Below are 11,360 nucleotides of genomic sequence, written 5' to 3'. Positions count from 1 at the left end.
ATTAGAAATGCAAATTTTAATGGTTGGCAGTGCTACAGGGTGATGAATGTGAGAACTAGTGGGCTGAATAGAAAGTAATGCCTAGCATCTCAGGTAGAACTGCTGATTCTCTTGGGTGGTCTCCCTAAGTCTGTGCCCAATTCATTACTGACAGAAAAGATTACTTAAATGTACTTTTTATAAATGTTATGAACTATAATAATGTCCTAGTTTCAGCTGGGATAGAGTTATTTTTCCTCCTAGTAGCTGGTATATTGCTGTGCTTTGGATTTAGCATGAGAAAAATGTGATAACACACTGATGTTTTAGTTGCTGCTAAGCAGTGCATACATGAAGTGCTTTTCCTTGAGCTTCCCATACTCTGCCAGCAAGGAGGTGCACAAGAAGCTGGGAGGGATTATAGGCAGGACAACTGACCCACACTGGACGAAGGGGTATTCCATACCATATGACATCATGCTTGTATATAAGCTGGGGAGAGTTGGCCAGGGGCCAGCAACTGCTGCTCAGGGACTGGCTGGGCATCGGTCGGTGGATGGGGAGCTGTTGCATCTCTTTTTTTTCCTGGTTTTTTTTTCCTCACTCTCTCTTTTGTTGTTTTCCTTTCATTACTATCACTATTACTATGATTATTATTATAATATTTTATTTCAATTATTAAACTGCTTTTATCTCAACCCACAAGTTTTCTCACTTTTCCCCTTCCAGTTCCCCCAGTCCCAATGAGGGGGGGATAAGCGAGCGGCTGTATAGTCTTTATTTGCTGGCTGGGGTTAAACCACGTCAAATAAACAAGAATGAAATATGACATAATTAATCACTTAGGCAGGATGATTACAAATTTCATCAAGTTAATTGGAAACTAAGCTATACAGTTATCAAAATGATACTGTTCAGCAGAAATATTTGTGATCAATTTGGAATTATGGTCTATATTTCCTTGTAAGGGTAAGACTTAAACTCTTGGCATTTTCTGCTGAAGGCAACATCCAGTCAGTTAGGTAGGCTTCACAGAATGGATCCTATCCTTAGGTTGTTCGTTGACCGGTTGGTGTTGCAGATATATGCTTCACCTTTGCTCTGATATACAAACTGACTCTGGTCAGAGTTGTACCACCTTCATGCTGTAGCTTCCAGTGGTAGTTAACTTTGGTAACTGTGAGCCCCCATCATATCCTGTCAATGCTTTCTGGGCTGGAGCTGACTTATGGGCAGCCAGGCTGGACAGCAGAGGCAGAATTAGCATGTTATACCTGATGCGTCCGTGAGTACATGAACCTCGAGTTTCCCAGCTCTTTCACTGTGAATCTTAATTTGGTTTATAACATGGCTAGCTAAATTTGAGTTCAAGATTCCACTACTGGAGGGCATCTAAAAGTTGCAATACTAAACCTCAGTCAGCGTTCATGGATCTACTGCTGAGTGTTTAGGAATTTTAAATAGTCACAAACTGATTGTCTTACTGAAGCCTTAATTTTTTTACTGACTGGTAGCTATATTAAATCATAAAGAGAATTTTTTTAGCTAATGTATATCAGCTCCACCTAGAAGGAAATATTCAAAACTTGTTCAATTCTATTGCATAATCTGCCATACATATTTTCATACCATTTTTATGTATTTTAACAACCTTGTCTTTGAAGAGCTTTTGTTCTATATAATGTTAACATGTATATACTTTCTGAACTGGTTGCTAAGAATAAGCAGTGGATTATTCCAATCTGGTTTGCCTCGAAGTTGTGCAGCATCAGATATCCAGGGTGACTCTGATGTGAGACTCCAGCAAGTGGAACACTTTGCATGTTACCTTATTAGAAAATGTTATGGATTAATGCAAAAGGTCAGTCTTATCACAGTTTGTGCAATGCAGCATGCTACAGTGCATTAGGAAGTGGAATATAACAAGGTCTAATATTCTAATACATTTTTTTCTTTAACAGAAAGACAAGAAACTAGAAGCTTTACATAATCAGAGTTAAAGGTTTCTGTAAAAGCTTAAAACGATGCCAAAGTATTCTTTTTAAACATTTAAACCTGCAATTAGAGGTGTATCCAAGACATACAACTGTGATTTTGAATCCCAAAGAGAAACTAGGCATGGTTTTAGATCAGAGATTTTTATAAAAGAGTTTGATTTGTCTCAGCATGTTTTTGTATGAGGAGCGGTTAGAAACAAAATGTAGAGCTTGTACCAGTTCATCTTCTGGTCAGCCCTGAGGTTGAATATTTGAGTCTAATGTTTTGTCATAGATCCATTTCCAATTATAATCTCACCCAGAGAGTGGACACATGATTGTCTTTCAGTAGGTCTTTTTAACATTGAATAGGCATATGAGAATATGTAGCCAATTTATTTTCAAAACTATTTTAACAGTTTAGATACATTATACAAGCTGAAATACTTTGGCACAGGGTCTTCCATTCCCAACACCTCCTGTTAATATTGTGGCTAGCATGCAGAAAGTGGTTCAGTAATATCAGAGAGTGCTGTCATGGAACTCTGGGACCCTACAGATGTTAGCTTATAATTTAAAATTTTTTTCATTGTTAGGATTTACTACAGGGAGCTTATTTTCTCATTCTGACCATACCATCCTCAGCTTTTCATGTATGACATGGGATTTAAGAAAATGGGATATATATAATCTCTTTTTTACCACTATTAGGCTTTTTAAACAGTACAGTGTGGTGTTCTGCTGCACTGAATCTTATGACAACCAATATTATTTATAACCTTTCAAAATTGTTTTAAGAAATTGTGTACAATATGTAATGAACAAGATATACATTATACTGGAGATACTGGTTGCTGCTGCCAGTTTTAGCTTTGTAGATACTGTGAGGTCGGATACTATAAGGTCAGATAAATATCACCTGGTTTTATTAAAAGTGAAATTATACAGGAACAGATACCTTAAGTAATCTTTTTCTCAGGAAAATCAGTTTAGTAAGTCATTATAATGCATGTCTATGTATTTCAGGAGGAAGCTGCTTCCAAAACCAATGCCAATATTGTGACTTTTTGGAATGTTGTGTACAAAAATACTAGTTGCTGCCGCCAATTTTAGCTTCATAGGTACTATGTAATAGCATCTAGTACATACTAAGAGTTCAGAATGAGTAGATTACAAGGTTCCTTATGTGTATACTTTGCAGAGATAAAGTAACTGAAATACTAGATCACAGTTATTCCAAACTACTAAAGGTTGCCCTTAGATTAAACTCATTCAGGAGTTGAGTTCCCATGCTGAAATCGGTCTTGGGATTTTTTCTTTTTTCTTGATTTTGTTTTCTTTATAGACTCAAGAAGTACAATATTTATCACACACAAGACTAAAAATTGCCTCATTTCCAAAAATGAGAAATAAGTATTCCTAAAATAAAAATGTTTGTTCTGCTTTCCACAAAACTTTGTTATGCATAATCTGCATTTCTATTTGAAGTAATCAGTATATTGTATGACAGCTGCTGCAGTACAAATATTTAGTAATGAAATAGCACCAAATAAACGATCTATAGGATAAAATAATTATTAGGCATATTTCTAGTATTGTACAGTTAGAAATTATGCTACTGAAACTTCATACTGAAACTTCTATAGTTGTTATTAAAGTTTCCTAAATCTGTGAAGAACTGAAAGCAGTAAGTTTAATGTTGAATGAATATAAGGAAAAAAACAATGTTGAGCATAGACAATGATGGTTTAAAATAGGCCCAAGCAGAGCAAGATTTGTAGGAATGTGTTATGGTTTTTATTGACAAACTAAAAAGGTGAAGAAAAATTTAAAAAAATTAAATACACTGGCAGCAGTGATATTGTATTGACATACTTTCTTTCAAGGCTGCAAATCTACTTTTTAATACTTTTCTGATAATCTAGTCTGACCTTGTCTTTAGTAGCATATCTAACTTATTCTCAAACAAAATGCCTCACACATAGGAAAGAGAACAAGCCTTGAATGATCAATACCATTGTCAATCAAATGTGTAATCTTCTTCAATAAGAATGCCTAGTGTGTTGGCAAGATTGTTTCTCCAAGATGTCATGAAGTTGACATTAATAATGCTTCTCATGTTTAATTCCAGAGGGATATGTAGACCATATCATCCTTCCTGTGATTTTGCTCAACATCCATGTCAAGTTGCCTGAGCTTGTAATTTTGCCAGTGTCTTTTCTCTGGAGCTTGTGGAGTACTCTACTCTCTCTTCCGTCAACTGTCATTGGTGTCTAAGACTGACTTGCAAGCCATTATTTTAAAACAATGAAGAGCTACTAATCTAATTTAACGTCTGTTGAAAGCGGTTGTTTTCTTAGTGTCCATGCTGATCTACTGTAAAAGAGGAAAACTTGTTATGAATTTTAAACTCTGAGTACACCCTTAAGACTGGAAATAAAAGAAAGAAATATTAATCAAATACTATTGAGCTTTTGTATAGTTTTACCGCCCTTCTTTACTAAAAAATCTGAATCAGTTTTAAAAATTCTCTTGTCCCTGATGTATACTATAAAAAATATTTAATGCCAATTTAAATGTCATTGAAATAAAAAGGCTAGTAGAGTCTAGATTTCCATATTTTATTCCAGCAGTGTGATGTTCATCCGCTGTTGCTGTTCCTTTTTTCTCTTTTCTTTGCAACATTGACCTCTTTTCCCCATTTCAACAACAAAGAAGTCATGCAATGTTACATGTTCAATAGTATTGTATATTAACACGTATTTTAAATTTAAGCCCATAAATTTGTATCCAGTAACCACTGTTATGGCATGCTTAAGAAGACAAAGCGTGTTTTTTTCTTCTTCAACGGTTTCATTTCTTTAGGGAAAGATTTTTGCAATTTATGTGTAAGACTATGTCTTCTCATCAGAGTAAGATATTTTAGCCAGAATAAGCTACTTTTTCTAGTCACATTAGTAATTATAGTCTAAGTTTATAACTACAGGGTTTCAGAATGGCCACGAAGTTTACGGATTCAGTAGGACAATCTGTCAAGCAAAAGTTATATACTTTGCATAAGGAAACACAACGCCGGCATGGCATTACAGAAAGGTTACCATAAGATATGTAGACATCTTAATTTATGGTAGCACATCAATTATAGAAGCAATGGGAAGTGACACATGCTTGAGAATTGAATTCTAAAAGCATGATTGCGCATGGCCTGCTATGGCGACCAAAAACCTGTAAACCTAAAGCATGCTACAGTCCTTGGACTGAATTAAGTCAATCAGGGTGGGAATACCATTTGCTGTAGGCGAAGGTTGCCCATGTTCAGAAAAGACAATATCCTGTAGTCAGTTGTTGAGAATTTTAATATCTTTAGACAGAAAAATAGATGGAGGTGGTGATAGGAGCTTTTAATCTATGAAACTGGAACATAAACCAAGGTATGCTGTACTAAAGCCAGGCAGTTTCAAAACAGGACCATTCTATTCTCCCCTTTAACAATGAAGATAATGAGAAGAACAACTTACCAAGATCATAGTGCATTCTCTGTGACTGGGAATTTTGGTATGGTCTGCCTTAAAATAGGAATCAACATTTTGGTGTGTGTGCTGAGGCAAACATGAGCATCACAATCACATGCATATAATTTATAATTTCTCCACAAAAGGCTGTTACCAAGAACACAAAGTAGTACAGTTATGACAAGAAAGATTGTTACAAATGCGACTGAGAATTGCACTGGATCTGACCTATGTGTAAATACAGAAAAGGATGTCAAAATTATACAGCAATGCCAGCATCTGAAATACAGTCAGATGGTTATAAATACCTCCCTATTTGTTTCAGCTTAAAAAACCCCACCAAAACAAACAAACACACCATACTTGAATATTCAACAGCATGGAAAAAAACCCATGAAATTACCGAGACCCTAATCATGACATATAATTTGTTAAGGATAAATTTTTTCCTGGCATTACTCTGATGTCATAAGTTTTCTTCTATTTAATTCTGAAGAGTTCTATCCAATATTTTCCTTCTTTAAAGAATGGGTGCAGCTAGTTGTAGCCATTTGTTTCCTTTGAATGCTTTGGGTTTGACAGGTCTCATATTAGATATCTTGCATTCTGTATATAAAAAGAGAATAAACTGTAAAAATTTTAAATTTTGGAAAGGTAAAAAGAAGCAGCATTTTAAAAATATCAATCAGTCAAATCAGGTTTCGTGAGGCCTGTGAGGTTATAATCTTAATGTTTTCACTGAAATCAGGATAAAAGGTAGAAACCCTCTGTTCAGATTAGGTTTTCTGTCATTGTCTTTTTTAAATACTAGTGATAGTAATTACACTAAACTACTTAACCAAAAGATAGTAACCATTTTTTTTCTGTCTGGTTACAGGACTCAGGCTTAATGAAATATTATGCGGAAAAAAAGGTCTAAGCTAGTTCAGAACTGGAAACTTACCAGGCATCACTGATGTAGAAGTAACTCGATTTCCTCTTCTAAGACATAATACAAAATAAAAATATACCTACTGATATTCCATGTCAAAGTCTTCTTTTAGTGCTGACTCCCTACAGGACAACAGAAAGATGACAGATATGTTGTAAAATCCCTGTGAACGTTGCTGACTGTGTAGTATGAACCAATAAACGATGTTTTTTTGCTGCTGAGGAATTGACATTTGCCAAATGCTGCTTTTGAACTAATTGCTGTGATAACAGATTGCTAAGCTGAATTCAAAGGTTCAGGTGTGGAACCAGCTGTGTTCAGAAGTAGTGGTAGTAAGGGAAAAATTTGTTTGAAAGGCTATCCTATCATTCAGCAAAATGTTAATTTTTGCTGTCTTTGCCTTGGGAAATGTGGACATTATTGCTAATTTTCAAGTTTTTTCTATCTTCTAACTCTATGGAGACTTCTGGGGTTTTCAGTGTTTTAGTACCTATTACACAGCTTGTGAAGTGACAAATCAGGACTGACATGGTATTTTTATCACCAAGAAGCAAGAAGCTGGAGAAACATTAAAAGAAAAGCAGCCTGAGACTAGAGGTCCCAGACAGGAGGCAGCTGAAATAGAGTAGCCTTAGGTGAAGCCACCTTAAAAGTACAAGGAGTTTTAGCATTATACTGGCACACCACTGTCCTAGAGGGAGTACTGGGCTTTGAAAGCATAATTAGGAGAGCCAGTCTGACAGTTTAAATGCAAGACAAGTTAGGGCCTGAGTCATTGGTTCTGGCCTGCTCATAACAGTGTTAAGATGCCCTAAGTTTACATTTCTGTTCAAGGTCCAAGATTATCACTATGCATGTATACTGTCTTTCCACTGATTTTAACATGAAATTGAAATAACAGTGCATTAATCCAACAGACAGGAAGACTGGGATAATTAATAGTCAAATGTATTTTTTCTTTTGGAGCAGGTATTTGTTTCGAGTCATGAAAGAGCACCTCCTAGAAGGGGCTATAAAATATCATACAGCTAAAGACACAGTGGTAGGTTTTGAAGCAGCAACAAAACTAGATGATCTTTCAGGCTGTTCATCAAAGTGTTTACAGTTTCTATTTCAAGATGGTTGAAAGAATAATAAATATTGAACAAAGAAAGTTAACATTTTTCTGCAGCTTTCTGTTTTACCAGAGTGGCAATGTTGAATAACTTTTCCTGTCCAGAGTAACAGAGACACAAGAGTATCATGTGTTGCACCTGCAGCTGCCATAAAATTGCTTTCTCCCTTGTGTGCGTCCAGTCTTACAAGCAGTGTGAATGCCAGTTTAAATTTGAGAATATGAGAGTTGTGACTTGAGAAGATATGACAGTGGTGACTTAATATTGTCTCCCTGAAAATCAGACGAAACTGCCTACTTTGTTTTTTTCAATTAGAAGACAGAACACCTCATCAGTAAGAAATGAAAACCAACTCCAACCCTTCAACTTCAAAGTTGTGTTTATCACCAGGGAGGTTAAAAATTCTGTAACTACCAGTTCTCATAATTTATGACATACAATGTGAACTTTATGATATAGGAGATGATGAGCTGCGATGTTCATCTGCATTAAATCCTGTAAATTCAGCTGAGACACTGACTAATGTCCACTGTGAATGCAGAACTGCTTCTCCTGGAACTGCTGGCAACTGTGCTTTAAGAAACAGTCTCTGAAAATTGTTCTGTATAGTTTCATATGTAAAATAAGACCGGCAATTTATTATGTCTTCTGTGAATCCTGTGGATCCTAGATATTCTCAGAAAGGAAAATGAGTGTGGGAAGGTAAATGAGTTACAAACTTGTGGCATATGTTAGAAAATCCAGAAAAATGCCATGTAATCTAGACAGCACCAATAGCTAGAAATTGCTGTGAAAAATATATAGGACTTTAGAGATCAAGGACTTCATTTGGTAGCAGACAAAAATGCCAAACTTCAATATATAAATTTATCAGTGAATTACAGAAAAGGCAGCCAGTTTATTGTATTTTCTCATAACAATGGCAGCTTTTTTATCCTTGAGTATACAAAATTTACAAAGCCCACTGCCCTCTACTGTCACAACAGTTAAGGGTTCTGAGGATGGGAAGACTGACCTGAAAAAAAAAAAGAAATTACTAAATAATCATGAATTTTGAGAAAAGTTCAGGCTTTCAGAAATAGGACTCAACTTAGTGAAACTCAAAGTTAGTCTTAATTGAGGCACAAAAGTCTTCAGTGGTACAGGATCAGTGCAGTAACCTGTTTTGGCTAATGAAAGAGGAGGAGGTGGAAGCTATAGTCTCATGCATCAGTGAAGAAAAAGGAGAGAGATCACAGTGGTACCGCAGAAAATACTTGATATCCATCTGCCTGATACTTCAGGTTTTTGCCTAAAGCCATGTCAATATCTTTGGAGAGAAGCTAAAATTGGATGTCATTGTTGTTGTAGTACTCTCTGAGACATTTCAGCATTTATTTATTACTTAAGCTTGCTTTTGTATTCACTCAGAATTATGCAACCAGAATGTCACATTTTCTTCTTCTTTATTTTTCCTAGAAGACTATTTTTATAGCACCCTTTCGTGAATAAAATTGCAAGTAATCCCCAGGTAGAATAGTTAATATTTACCCATATTTGTGAGAAGATATGTGAATACGCTTTGTGTTTTGGTGAATTTCACCTTTTTAGGTTAGCATTTCTTTACTTGTGGATCTGATAGTAAATTTTTTTAAAATGTTAGACAGTACAGACACCAAACAATCATTGACCCCAACAGAGTCAAATATTTAAGCATGTCTTCAGCCTGAACTGTATTTTTAAGTGTTCTCCTGATATGGAATCACGATGAATCAAATATTTCTTCTTTTTTTTTTTTTTTTTTAAGGACAAATGTGTCGATTTTAACCAAGTGGCTGTGGCCACAAATAAAAATCACTCAGCTTCATGATCATACATAATGCATGTTTATACAAAGTGCAAACTCAGAAGCATTTACAATCTGCCCAAAGTCTTCCTAATAAATTAGGTCAAATTAATAGTTGATGTTATGCATACTGACATCAGTGAAATTACATTAAAGATTAATTTGGCCTACTGCTTAAAATTCAGTTTTGAACCTCTAGGGTTAGACAATTTGCATTATGAAGAACTGATCCTTTATGAAAGTTACTTTTGAGTATGTATGTATGTATGTTCTGAAGTCTGATTCAAAGCTCAGATATATAAATGAATGGATTGATCAATTTTGAAAAGAAGAAATTATAAAAATATTAATAGTATCCACTGTGAAACAATGTCTTATTTTCAAACTGGCTGTCATTGCTTTCTTGGATTCTGTAAAGGCACAACTTGTTACACACATGCCTATAGTGTGAAGAACATGACAAGTGAGGTTTGGTTTGAGATAGACTCTAAATTGAACTCTAAGGTGATTGTATGTATGAAGGGAGAGCAGCCAATATCATCTGCCTTGACGTTAGCATGATCTGTAAAAGCTTCTTTCTATCTAAGCTGGGTTGTTATGGTCTAACTAGGTGGACTACTAAGTAGGTGAAAAAATCAGATGAAAAACTTATTGGATTGTTGTGGTTCAAGTGGAGTGATTAATGGTTCACCCTCTACCTGAAGGTCAGTTACAAGTGGAGTTCCTCGGGAGTGCTTGGATCTATGGTGTTTAATATCCTTATGAAGGACCTTGTGGGGTATGAAATATAGATATCCTCATCAAGTTTGCAGATGGCACTGTACTAGGAGACACAGGCAATACACTTGAGGGCAGGGCCACCATTCAAAGGGAACTCATCAAGCTGGAGGAATGGGCCAACAGAAACATTTTAAATTATTAAACTTCACTTATCTTTGTTAAGTTCTGCACCTGGGATGGACTAAACTTTTACAGTAGTTGGGATGGGGACTGACTAACTTGGGAGCAGGTTTGCTGAAAAGTGCAAACTGACCTTGAGTGAACAGTGCATCCTCTCAGCAATGAGGGCTAACAGCACCATGGGCTGTATTAAAAGGACAGTCACCTGTATATCGAAGGAATTGATTATTCTCCTCTACTAAGCAGAGACAATATATGGAATAATGTGCCCAGTTCTGGTCTCCCCAGTACAGGAAAGATACCTACAAAATGAAGTGAGCTCAGAGGATGGCCACCAAGGCAGTGGAGGGCTGGAGCGCTTGCCTCATGAGGAAAGGCTAAGAAGCTGGGAGAGTTGGGCTTGTTCAGTCTGGAAATTACTTGGCTGACTAGATGTGGAATACATGAGTCAGAAGACCATATGTAGGTAGTTAGTACTATTTAAGGGTAGGATATTTGAGACAACTGTGTAGCTCATATGACATAGGTTCTATAGAAAACCTATGTCCTGAGCAACAGGTAAAGGCCAGGCGGGATATTATTGGATGTCTAAGATGGATCTAAGAGCTTATGTTTGAGCAACTAGTTGCTAATCCAGTGACTAGCAGGTAGTAATAGGACCCCTAGTGACTGATTAATGGTAATAAGTGCACATAAAAGTAGCAACGATGAGATAGGGTAAGTTGGTAGGTTAGCTGAGAGACACAGTGGTAAGCTAACCAGTACTTATTACATTTTAATATGTGATGCTCAGTGCTGCCCAAAATGCATAACTGCAGCCATCTAGGAAAAATGTGAAAGGGAAATAAAAAGCGCTGGGAGGATATGTAACTTGCTAACAGTTCAGTGTACTGTTAATAGAAAATTATTATCAAGAAAATGAAAAAACTGAAAAAGGACACGAACTGAGGACATGTTTACCCCAAAGAGCTTTTCTTTTGCAAAGTTACAAGCACCTGAAAAAGGAATCTAATAAGAGGGTTTCTCAGCTATTACTGTAAAGTTGTTAACTAAAAACTTAATTGTCCTTATACTACCATAAAAAAAACCCCTATAGTTCATTGTGAAGCCAGGTTTCAAATG

At 36.0% G+C, this 11,360-nt stretch overlaps 1 long non-coding RNA gene across 1 annotated transcript in view; it reads left to right on the top strand.

Annotated features, from left to right (window-relative positions):
* The first annotated feature begins 308 nt into the window (after window positions 1-308).
* Window positions 309-11,360, top strand: part of LOC142052117 (uncharacterized) — a 29,025-nt gene continuing 17,973 nt past the window's right edge. Inside the window, exon 1 of the long non-coding RNA XR_012658720.1 lies at window positions 309-1,264. This is a non-coding gene — a long non-coding RNA (uncharacterized LOC142052117). The remainder of the gene's footprint in view (window positions 1,265-11,360) is intronic.

Source organism: Phalacrocorax aristotelis, chromosome 1 (assembly GCF_949628215.1).
Source record: "Phalacrocorax aristotelis chromosome 1, bGulAri2.1, whole genome shotgun sequence".
Taxonomy (NCBI): Eukaryota; Metazoa; Chordata; class Aves; order Suliformes; family Phalacrocoracidae; genus Phalacrocorax; species Phalacrocorax aristotelis.
Note: the sequence above shows the minus strand (reverse complement) of the source record. Positions and strands in the feature narration are given on the sequence as shown.